Here is a 12500-nt window from a genome sequence, read left to right on the forward strand (position 1 = left end):
GTGCTGCTCGCCCCCTCCCCTCCGTGATGTGCTGCTCGCCCCCTCCCCTCCGTGATGTGCTGCTCGCCCCCTCCCCTCCGTGATGTGCTGCTCGCCCCCTCCCCTCCGTGATGTGCTGCTCGCCCCCTCCCCTCCGTGATGTGCTGCTCGCCCCCTCCCCTCCGTGATGTGCTGCTCGCCCCCTCCCCTCCGTGATGTGCTGCTCGCCCCCTCCCCTCCGTGATGTGCTGCTCGCCCCCTCCCCTCCGTGATGTGCTGCTCGCCCCCTCCCCTCCGTGATGTGCTGCTCGCCCCCTCCCCTCCGTGATGTGCTGCTCGCCCCCTCCCCTCCGTGATGTGCTGCTCGCCCCCTCCCCTCCGTGATGTGCTGCTCGCCCCCTCCCCTCCGTGATGTGCTGCTCGCCCCCTCCCCTCCGTGATGTGCTGCTCGCCCCCTCCCCTCCGTGATGTGCTGCTCGCCCCCTCCCCTCCGTGATGTGCTGCTCGCCCCCTCCCCTCCGTGATGTGCTGCTCGCCCCCTCCCCTACGTGATGTGCTGCTCGCCCCCTCCCCTACGTGATGTGCTGCTCGCCCCCTCCCCTACGTGATGTGCTGCTCGCCCCCTCCCCTACGTGATGTGCTGCACGCTCCCCCCACCTCTCACCCCCGTGGTCAGCTATCCGCCCCCTCCCCTGTCACCCCCGTGATGTGTGCTCCCTCCCCTGTCACCCCCGTGATGTGTGCTCCCTCCCCTGTCACCCCCGTGATGTGTGCTCCCTCCCCTGTCACCCCCGTGATGTGTGCTCCCTCCCCTGTCACCCCCGTGATGTGTGCTCCCTCCCCTGTCACCCCCGTGATGTGTGCTCCCTCCCCTGTCACCCCCGTGATGTGTGCTCCCTCCCCTGTCACCCCCGTGATGTGTGCTCCCTCCCCTGTCACCCCCGTGATGTGTGCTCCCTCCCCTGTCACCCCCGTGATGTGTGCTCCCTCCCCTGTCACCCCCGTGATGTGTGCTCCCTCCCCTGTCACCCCCGTGATGTGTGCTCCCTCCCCTGTCACCCCCGTGATGTGTGCTCCCTCCCCTGTCACCCCCGTGATGTGTGCTCCCTCCCCTGTCACCCCCGTGATGTGTGCTCCCTCCCCTGTCACCCCCGTGATGTGTGCTCCCACACCTGTCACCGCCGTGATGTGTGCTCCCACACCTGTCACCGCCGTGATGTGTGCTCCCACACCTGTCACCGCCGTGATGTGTGCTCCCACACCTGTCACCGCCGTGATGTGTGCTCCCACACCTGTCACCGCCGTGATGTGTGCTCCCACACCTGTCACCGCCGTGATGTGTGCTCCCACACCTGTCACCGCCGTGATGTGTGCTCCCACACCTGTCACCGCCGTGATGTGTGCTCCCACACCTGTCACCGCCGTGATGTGTGCTCCCACACCTGTCACCGCCGTGATGTGTGCTCCCACACCTGTCACCGCCGTGATGTGTGCTCCCACACCTGTCACCGCCGTGATGTGTGCTCCCACACCTGTCACCGCCGTGATGTGTGCTCCCACACCTGTCACCGCCGTGATGTGTGCTCCCACACCTGTCACCGCCGTGATGTGTGCTCCCACACCTGTCACCGCCGTGATGTGTGCTCCCACACCTGTCACCGCCGTGATGTGTGCTCCCACACCTGTCACCGCCGTGATGTGTGCTCCCACACCTGTCACCGCCGTGATGTGTGCTCCCACACCTGTCACCGCCGTGATGTGTGCTCCCACACCTGTCACCGCCGTGATGTGTGCTCCCACACCTGTCACCGCCGTGATGTGTGCTCCCACACCTGTCACCGCCGTGATGTGTGCTCCCACACCTGTCACCGCCGTGATGTGTGCTCCCACACCTGTCACCGCCGTGATGTGTGCTCCCACACCTGTCACCGCCGTGATGTGTGCTCCCACACCTGTCACCGCCGTGATGTGTGCTCCCACACCTGTCACCGCCGTGATGTGTGCTCCCACACCTGTCACCGCCGTGATGTGTGCTCCCACACCTGTCACCGCCGTGATGTGTGCTCCCACACCTGTCACCGCCGTGATGTGTGCTCCCACACCTGTCACCGCCGTGATGTGTGCTCCCACACCTGTCACCGCCGTGATGTGTGCTCCCACACCTGTCACCGCCGTGATGTGTGCTCCCACACCTGTCACCGCCGTGATGTGTGCTCCCACACCTGTCACCGCCGTGATGTGTGCTCCCACACCTGTCACCGCCGTGATGTGTGCTCCCACACCTGTCACCGCCGTGATGTGTGCTCCCACACCTGTCACCGCCGTGATGTGTGCTCCCACACCTGTCACCGCCGTGATGTGTGCTCCCACACCTGTCACCGCCGTGATGTGTGCTCCCACACCTGTCACCGCCGTGATGTGTGCTCCCACACCTGTCACCGCCGTGATGTGTGCTCCCACACCTGTCACCGCCGTGATGTGTGCTCCCACACCTGTCACCGCCGTGATGTGTGCTCCCACACCTGTCACCGCCGTGATGTGTGCTCCCACACCTGTCACCGCCGTGATGTGTGCTCCCACACCTGTCACCGCCGTGATGTGTGCTCCCACACCTGTCACCGCCGTGATGTGTGCTCCCACACCTGTCACCGCCGTGATGTGTGCTCCCACACCTGTCACCGCCGTGATGTGTGCTCCCACACCTGTCACCGCCGTGATGTGTGCTCCCACACCTGTCACCGCCGTGATGTGTGCTCCCACACCTGTCACCGCCGTGATGTGTGCTCCCACACCTGTCACCGCCGTGATGTGTGCTCCCACACCTGTCACCGCCGTGATGTGTGCTCCCACACCTGTCACCGCCGTGATGTGTGCTCCCACACCTGTCACCGCCGTGATGTGTGCTCCCACACCTGTCACCGCCGTGATGTGTGCTCCCACACCTGTCACCGCCGTGATGTGTGCTCCCACACCTGTCACCCGCCGTGATGTGTGCTCCCACACCTGTCACCGCCGTGATGTGTGCTCCCACACCTGTCACCGCCGTGATGTGTGCTCCCACACCTGTCACCGCCGTGATGTGTGCTCCCACACCTGTCACCGCCGTGATGTGTGCTCCCACACCTGTCACCGCCGTGATGTGTGCTCCCACACCTGTCACCGCCGTGATGTGTGCTCCCACACCTGTCACCGCCGTGATGTGTGCTCCCACACCTGTCACCGCCGTGATGTGTGCTCCCACACCTGTCACCGCCGTGATGTGTGCTCCCACACCTGTCACCGCCGTGATGTGTGCTCCCACACCTGTCACCGCCGTGATGTGTGCTCCCACACCTGTCACCGCCGTGATGTGTGCTCCCACACCTGTCACCGCCGTGATGTGTGCTCCCACACCTGTCACCGCCGTGATGTGTGCTCCCACACCTGTCACCGCCGTGATGTGTGCTCCCACACCTGTCACCGCCGTGATGTGTGCTCCCACACCTGTCACCGCCGTGATGTGTGCTCCCACACCTGTCACCCCCGTGATGTGTGCTGCCACACCTGTCACCGCCGTGATGTGCGCTGCCTCACCTGTCACCGCCGTGATGTGCGCTGCCTCACCTGTCACCCCCGTGATGTGCGCTGCCTCACCTGTCACCCCCGTGATGTGCGCTGCCTCCCCTGTCACCCCCGTGATGTGCGCTGCCTCCCCTGTCACCCCCGTGATGTGCGCTGCCTCCCCTGTCACCCCCGTGATGTGCGCTGCCTCCCCTGTCACCCCCGTGATGTGCGCTGCCTCCCCTGTCACCCCCGTGATGTGCGCTGCCTCCCCTGTCACCCCCGTGATGTGCGCTGCCTCCCCTGTCACCCCCGTGATGTGCGCTGCCTCCCCTGTCACCCCCGTGATGTGCGCTCCCTCCCCTGTCACCCCCGTGATGTGCGCTCCCTCCCCTGTCACCCCCGTGATGTGCGCTCCCTCCCCTGTCACCCCCGTGATGTGCGCTCCCTCCCCTGTCACCCCCGTGATGTGCGCTCCCTCCCCTGTCACCCCCGTGATGTGCGCTCCCTCCCCTGTCACCCCCGTGATGTGCGCTCCCTCCCCTGTCACCCCCGTGATGTGCGCTGCCTCCCCTGTCACCCCCGTGATGTGCGCTGCCTCCCCTGTCACCCCCGTGATGTGCGCTGCCTCCCCTGTCACCCCCGTGATGTGCGCTGCCTCCCCTGTCACCCCCGTGATGTGCGCTGCCTCCCCTGTCACCCCCGTGATGTGCGCTCCCTCCCCTGTCACCCCCGTGATGTGCGCTCCCTCCCCTGTCACCCCCGTGATGTGCGCTCCCTCCCCTGTCACCCCCGTGATGTGCGCTCCCTCCCCTGTCACCCCCGTGATGTGCGCTCCCTCCCCTGTCACCCCCGTGATGTGCGCTCCCTCCCCTGTCACCCCCGTGATGTGCGCTCCCTCCCCTGTCACCCCCGTGATGTGCGCTCCCTCCCCTGTCACCCCCGTGATGTGCGCTCCCTCCCCTGTCACCCCCGTGATGTGCGCTCCCTCCCCTGTCACCCCCGTGATGTGCGCTCCCTCCCCTGTCACCCCCGTGATGTGCGCTCCCTCCCCTGTCACCCCCGTGATGTGCGCTCCCTCCCCTGTCACCCCCGTGATGTGCGCTCCCTCCCCTGTCACCCCCGTGATGTGCGCTCCCTCCCCTGTCACCCCCGTGATGTGCGCTCCCTCCCCTGTCACCCCCGTGATGTGCGCTCCCTCCCCTGTCACCCCCGTGATGTGCGCTCCCTCCCCTGTCACCCCCGTGATGTGCGCTCCCTCCCCTGTCACCCCCGTGATGTGCGCTCCCTCCCCTGTCACCCCCGTGATGTGCGCTCCCTCCCCTGTCACCCCCGTGATGTGCGCTCCCTCCCCTGTCACCCCCGTGATGTGCGCTCCCTCCCCTGTCACCCCCGTGATGTGCGCTCCCTCCCCTGTCACCCCCGTGATGTGCGCTCCCTCCCCTGTCTCCCTGCTGCCTAGATCCATCCTGTAGGGTAACTATCCCCAATCTCACCTCCCACTCCCCTTCCCTGCCATCCACCCTTCCCCCCCCCCCCCCCATCCTCTGCCGCTCCTGCATCCACTGCGCCCTCTCCCATCCGCCCCCACCCTATCCCAGCCGCCGCCGTCTCACATTCACAGATGCTCTCTTTATATGCCGCTGTTCTGATCCATCCTGTAAGTATTGTTCATGGCTCTTTTCTAACTATCCCCAATCGCATCTCCCACTCCCTCCTCCCCCACCTGCCTGCCGCCAAGTGCTGATCAGCTACGTGATTGGCTGATCAGGTACGTAATTGTTGCTCTAGTTTTTGCTTTTTTTTTGTGCACCCCAAATAAAAAAAACAAAACAAAACATGTACAATTAGGTACCTGATCAGCAATCGTCCTGCAGTCGTACTCGACTTTGGACAGGACTTCTTTTTTCCATCCCACCTAGTCCCCCCCCCCCCCCCTTTTTTTGCAGAACATTTTTGCGTGCGCCCTATTTTTTTTTCTATGCCATGGGGGTTTAGTTTCCAAAATGGGGTCACATGTGGCGGAGCTCCACTGTTTTGGCACCTCAGGGGCTCTCCAAACGCAACATGGAATACGCTAATTATCCCAGACAATTTTGTGTTTGAAAAGTCAAATGACGCTCCTTGCATTCTGAGCCCTGCTGTGCACTCAAACATTTGATTTCCACCACATATGAGATGTCTGTGTACAATACATTTTATGGTGCAATTTTTCCTGATACCGTTGTAAAAAAAAAAAAAAAAAGCTACCTGGTTGAAGTAACAATTTTGTGGTAAAAAAAAAATAAATTTTTTTATTTTCACGGCTCAACTCTATTACCTTTTTTGAAGCCCCTAGAGGTTCAAAGTGCTCAATAAACATCTAGATAAATTCCATGAGGGGTCTAGTTTCCAAAATGGGGTCACATGTGGGGGAGCTCCATTGTTTCGGCACCTCAGGGGCTCTCCAAACACAACATGGTGCGGCTAACGATTCTAGCAAATTTTCTGTTCAAAAAGTCAAATGGCGCTCCTTCCCTTCCGAGTCCTGCCGTGCACCCAGTGTTTTTTCGCCACATATTAGGTATCTGCGTGCTCAGAAGAAATTGCCCAACAAATTTTGGGGGTTCATTTAATCCTGCTACCCTTGTGAATATGCAATATTTGAGGCTAAATTAACATTTTTGTTGCAAAAAGTAAAATGTTCATTTTTTCCTTCTACATTGCACTAGTTACTGTGAAGCACCTGAAGGGTTAATAACCTTCTTGAATGTGGTTTTCAGTAGCCTGAGGGGTGCAGTTTTTGGAATCGTGTCACTTTTGGGTGTTCTGTGTCATGTAGACCTCTCAAAATTACTTCAAATGTGATGTGGTCCCTAAAAAATGTGGCTTTGTAAATGTTGTTGTAAAAATGAGAAATTGCTCAAACTTTGAACCCCTATAACTTCCTTAATTTATTTTTTTTCCCCCAAATTGTTCTGATGTAAAGTAGACATGTGGTAAATGTTATTTATTAATTATTTTGTGTCATATGTCTCGTTGGTTTTAGAGCATAAAAATTAAAAGTTTGAAAATTACAAAATTTTCAAAATTTTCGCGAAATTTCCGTTTTTTTTTCACAAAGAAACACAAAAAATATCGGCCTAAATTTACCACTAACATGAAGCCCAATATGACACGAGAAAACAATCTCGGAATCACCGGGATCCGCTGAAGCGTTCTAGAGTTATAACCTCATAAAGTGACACTGGTCAAAATTGCAAAAAATGGCCTGGTCTTTAGGGTCAAAATAGGCTGAGGGCTGAAGGGGTTAATGGCAACCAGTGGTTCGTGTCTTTGGGCTAACTGCAGGACTTGCACTGCTATTCACCTCTATGGGCAGGTGTTTGTTACGCTATCACTGATTTTTATGCTCCCAGGTTGATGTATGTCCACCTTTTATGTGCATGTCCTGCTGCATTCTATTTTTGTGTTTGTTATACTGTCCAGGCATCTAACGTGCTGTATTAAGAATGTATATGACATTGGTTTATGAACTGTTCTATTTTGCATATGTTGCCATCTTGATATGCTGCCTTGAGCCACACTGCCTTGCTTTTTTATGGGTGTGGCGGTATTTGAATTGTATCTCAGCTGAGTTTTGTAATGTGTATAGATAATTTTATCAATGATATGCAAATATATTTATCATTTATATACAATGTCTTGGACTGTGATTTCAACAGCTTTTTTTTGGAAAAGTGCAGGTCACTCCATTTGAGGTAGCCCAGTCTCCAGCAGCCGTTCCCTAATGATGCAACGTCTGCGTTTTAGCATTATAGTTCATGAAGATTAACTTAGGCCTGTGGTGTTCATGCAGAGGCACAATGACTGGATTAATGTAAGTCAAGTAGTAGGAGCTTGTCACTGTACCATTTACAAAGCGTAGTGAAGTTCTGTAATTACATAGTTACATAGGTTGAAAAAAGACTAGACACTTGCTCACACTGTAACACCACCACCAAAGGTTTGTCTGGTGACAACACTGGCTGATGCAAAGCGCTCTCTTTGACGTCTACAATATTGTTGCCAGCCATTATTTCTGCTCCACATGAATTGACTTTCTTCAGTGAACAGCAATGAGGCCCACTGGTCCCACGTGCAGCAAGATGACTGTTCCTGTGCCTGGTGATGTGGTCATGTACCCTTGTACCCTTGTACCCTTGTAGGTCATCTTGGACACAGACAACGCTGATGTAAACTATTTCAAATTGTCTGACTGGACACTTGGGTGTGTCTCCCCTCCTGTAATTATGCCTGGAGTTATGTGGCATTCCTCATCAAGGTCTGAAGGGCATTGTTCACAATAAAGCGATAATCAGTGTAGGATGTGGCCAAAGAACGTCCACTTCTATGACTTTCGGTTACTCTTCCAGTCTCTGTATCTGTGTTGCAACCTGCTCATGACACTCTAAGCTCAGTGGCACTTCCTTCCCCCTGCTTGAAGCCTCTGTGATGAGGTACTGTTGAGCAATTTTCAAGTGTCCTTTTGGTTTTATGATGTAAAAATGTGAACAGCATGATGAGGACTGTTTTTAAATACCAATTCAAATTGAATCCTGAAATTTATTGGGCGATTCATGGATTAAACCTATTTAGTGAATTCTGCCATTAAGCTCCTGGTTGAACAGTAAATTATCCAAAAAGTACTGAAACAATGAACAGTTGGACATGTGCATTCAAAAATAGAGATGGTCACAATAAGTCCACCTGAAAAGGTTAGTGCCTTTTAGGATCATCCTGAAATTGTGTGTGTGTGTGTGTGTGTGTGTAAAAGTATCTCATTTTTCTTTCTCCAGTTGCAATTGGTTTCTTTTAAATTTTCTACTTGCCTTCTATAAAGCTCTGTGCGCACGTTGCATAACTGCATGCGTCCTGCGGCCCCAGCATAATCTATGAAGATTATGCAGGAGACGTGCGCATGTGGCGTATTAGAGCGCAGCGCTTCGGCTGCTGCCCGAAGCGCGCGTTCTAAGAAGTGACATGTCACTTATTCTGTGCGCTCTGCATGCAGCCCCCGCTCTGTCTATGGGAGGGGCTGCACTCAGAGCGCATGACATCGGCTTTTTTTTTTTTCATTACGGACTCTTTCTGCAGCGATTTGAAGCGCACGTGTGCTGTTCAAATCGCTGCAGAAATCTCTGCAGGGACAGAACGCTACGTGCGCACATAGCCTTACGTTCTCATAGAAAATTCTTTTTTCTTTGTCGCTCCATTGGGAGACCCAGACAATTGGGTGTATAGCTACTGCCTCCAGAGGCCACACAAAGTATTACACTCAAAAGTGTAAGGCCCCTCCCCTTCTGGCTATACACCCCCAGTGGGATCACTGGCTCACCAGTTTTTGTGCTTTGTGCGAAGGTCAGACATCCACGCATAGCTCCACTGTTTAGTCAGCAGTAGCTGCTGACTATATCGGATGGAAGAAAAGAGAGCCCATACTAAAGGGCCCCCAGCATGCTCCCTTCTCACCCCACTCTTGTCGGGTGTTTAAGGTTGAGGTACCCATTGCGGGTACGGAGGCTGGAGCCCACATGCTGCTTTCCTTCCCCATCCCCCCTGAGGGGCTCTGGTGAAGTGGGATCTTACCGGCCTCCAGGCACTGAGGCCGTGCTCCATCCACAGCTCCTGGGAATCTGCTGGACATGGAGCGGAGTATCCTCAGGGACATGGCCCTGCTACGTTAAGGTACTCTGTGTCCCTGTGGGGACCGCGCAGACACACGGCAGCATTGCTGGGTGTGTTAGTGCGCCAGGGACGGCGGCGCTGCCCGCACTAGTGCCATCGCACACTACAGCTTGCTGGGTGTGTTAGTGTATTAGGGGACTACCGCGCTAACCGCCGTTGCCATTTTTATTTCGGGCGCGGCTGGGACTTGTGGTGCGCCGGGGACTTCCGCGCCGACCAAGGCTTATATGCCGGCCGCGCTTATCAACTCGAGTCCCCGGCTTGCGCGGCCTAGTCTCACTTCGTTTCCGCCCACAGACCTGCCAGTCAGGGTAGGGGCGTGACGCTGCACAGCACGGCAGCGCTGAGGGCTGGAGTATGCTTTGCATACTCCACCCCTCTCACTGTGTGCACTGTGAAACCGGCAGCGCTGAGAGCTGGAGTATGCTTTGCATACTCCACCCCTCTCACTGTGTACGCTGTGAAGCCGGATTCCCGCATTTTCTCAGGCACGCCCACGGCTTCTTCCTCTACACAGGACGCCGGCAGCCATTCTTGTCAGTGTTTTCTGTAGCGACAGAAGAGACAAGTTTAGGAATCCCTGGCAGGGATTCGGATAGTCACACAACCGCTGTGACCAGGCGTTAAACAGCACCTGGGGGGCTGACTCCACTAGTGCCGAGGTGCACATATACATATATGCTTATTCACTATGCATTGCACTGTTTGGTGGCATTTTTGTATATACCCTCCTTGATTGTGCGGAGGACATAACAGCATATTGTCTGTGTAAAACAGAGGTGCAGAAGCACATGTTTTCTATGCAGCCGGTACAGCATGTACGGCTATATGGCCGGCAGTGTACATAGACCCCCATTGTATACTACGGAGTCTCTGCTAATCGTCCAGGACATGGGGACGGAGCCTGCAGTATTTACTGACAGATTTTCTGAGACTATGGCTATGAGACTAGAAGCCTTGCAGTCCAGACAAGTCTCTCAAACCCATGGCCACTGTTCATCATTATCCATGGTCCCCCTCAGTGGGAACAACTTTGAGCTCCGAGGGGTCATGTGCTTCCCAGAGTGATCTGACACGGACGACAGTCCCAGATAGTCTGAGAGGCTCACTATGAGCGGCCATCGACTTCATCACACTAGTCAGGGTCCCAGCAAGCGGACTCTCTGTGTGATGTGGCGGAGGTAGCTGCTCAAGATCTAATCCTGAGACCGCTCTCAATCTGGATACACCTGATGGTGACGCCATAGTCAATAATCTCATAGCGTCAATCAATAGAATGTTAGTTATTTCTCCCCCAGCTCCTCCAGTGGAGGAGTCAGCTATCTCTACGGTGGTGGCTTCTTCCCACCTCATGGTCAGAAAAAAGGTCCTTCCTACCCCCATCCTGGGCGGTAGTTACGACAGGCACGAGTCTGTCAGAGTGGGGAGCAGTTTTTTCTCTGCCACAGGGCTCAAGGTACGTGGATTCAGCAAGAGTCCACCCTTCAGATCAATGTTCTGGAAATCAGAGCAGTGTATCTTGTCCTACAAGCCTTCCAGCAGTAGCTGAAAAGCAAGCACATCCGAATTCAGTCGGATATCTCCACAGCGGTGGCATACATCAACCACCACGGAAGAACACGCAGCATCCACCATATCCGCAGTTCACATCCCAGGCGTGGTAAACTAGGAAGCAGACTTCCTCAGTCGCCAGGGTATGGACGCAGGGGAATGGTGTCTTCACCCGGACGGGTTTCAGGAGATCTGTCGCCGCTGCGGGATGCCGGACGTCGACATAATGGCGTCACGGCACAACAACTTTGTTCCGGCTTCATAGCACAGTCTTACGATCATCGAGCTCTGGCGGCGGACGCCTCAGTTCAACATTGGTCGCAGTCCCGGCTACTTTGTGTCCCACCTCTGGCATTGTTGCCCAGAGTGCTGCGCAAGATCAAGTCCGACTGTCGCCGCGCCATCCTCGTCGCTCCAGATTGGCCGAGGAGGTTGGGGTTCCCAGATCTGTGGTACCTCACGGTAGGCCAACCGTGGGCACTGCCAGACCGTCCAGACTTGCTGTTTCAAGGGCCCCTTTTTTCCATCTGAACTCTGCGGCCCTGAACATGACGGTGTAGCCATTGAGTCCTGGATCATAGCGTCTTCAGGATTATCTCAGGAGTGGTTGTCACCATGACGCAGGCCAAGAAGCCAACGTCCACCAAGATCTATCACAGATCGTGGAAGATATTCTTATCTTGGTGCTCTGCTCAAGGAGTTTCTCCCTGGCCATTTGCGTCGCCTATTTTTCCTTCCTTCCTACAATCTTGGTTGGAAAATGGTTGGTCGCTCAGCTCCCTTGAAGGACAAGTCTCAGCGCTATCTGTATTTTTTCAGAAACGCCTAGCCGACTTCCGCAGGTATGCACGTTCCTGCAGGGAGTTTGTCTTCTCATCACTCCGTACAAGCGGCCATTAGAGCTCTGGAGTCTGAACATGGCTCTTGAAGCCGCCTTTCGAGCCTTTGAAAGTTGTTTCCCTTTTCCGTCTTTCACAGAAAGTGGTCTTTCTAGTAGCGGTCACGTCTCTTCAGAGAGTGTCCGAGCTAGCAGCGCTGTCATGCAAATCTCCATTCCTGGTCTTCACCAGGACAAGGGGGTTCGGCGTCCGATTCCGGACTTTCTCCCTAAGGTGGTATCCCACTTTCATCTCAATCAAGATATCACCTTACCTTCTTTGTGTCCTCATCCAGTCCATCAATTTGAAAAGGATTTGCATCTGTTGGATCTGGTGAGAGCACTCAGGATCTACATTCCCGCACGGCGCTCCTGTGCCGCCCGGATGCACTCTTTGTCCTTGTCGCTGGTCAGCGTAAAGGGTCGCAAGCTTCCAAATCCACCCTGACTCGGTGGATCAAGGAACCAATTCTTGAAACCTACCGTGCTGCTAGGCTCCCGGTTCCCTCAGGGCTGAGTGCCCATTCTACCAGAGCCGTGGGTGCGTCCTGGGCATTACGGCACCAGGCTACGGCTCAGCAGGTGTGCCAGGTACCTACCTGGTCGAGTCTGCACACTTTTACCAAGCTTATCAGGTGCATACCTACGCTTCGGCAGACGCCAGCCTAGGTAGACAAGTCCTTCAGGCGGCGGTTGCCCACCTGTACGAAAGGGCTGTTTGACGGCTCTACCACGAGGTATTCTTTTACCCACCCAGGGACTGCTTTTGGACGTCCCAATTGTCTGGGTCTCCCAATGGAGCGACAAAGAAGAAGGGAATTTTGTTACTTACCGTAAATTCCTTTTC

At 55.5% G+C, this 12500-nt stretch overlaps 1 protein-coding gene across 3 annotated transcripts in view; it reads left to right on the forward strand.

Moving 5' to 3' along the window:
- RAB3IP (RAB3A interacting protein) overlaps positions 1 to 12500 on the forward strand; it is a 131602-nt gene that overhangs the window by 54399 nt on the left and 64703 nt on the right. The window lies entirely within an intron of this gene.

Source organism: Anomaloglossus baeobatrachus, chromosome 4 (genome assembly GCF_048569485.1).
Source record: "Anomaloglossus baeobatrachus isolate aAnoBae1 chromosome 4, aAnoBae1.hap1, whole genome shotgun sequence".
In the NCBI taxonomy this organism is placed as follows: domain Eukaryota; kingdom Metazoa; phylum Chordata; class Amphibia; order Anura; family Aromobatidae; genus Anomaloglossus; species Anomaloglossus baeobatrachus.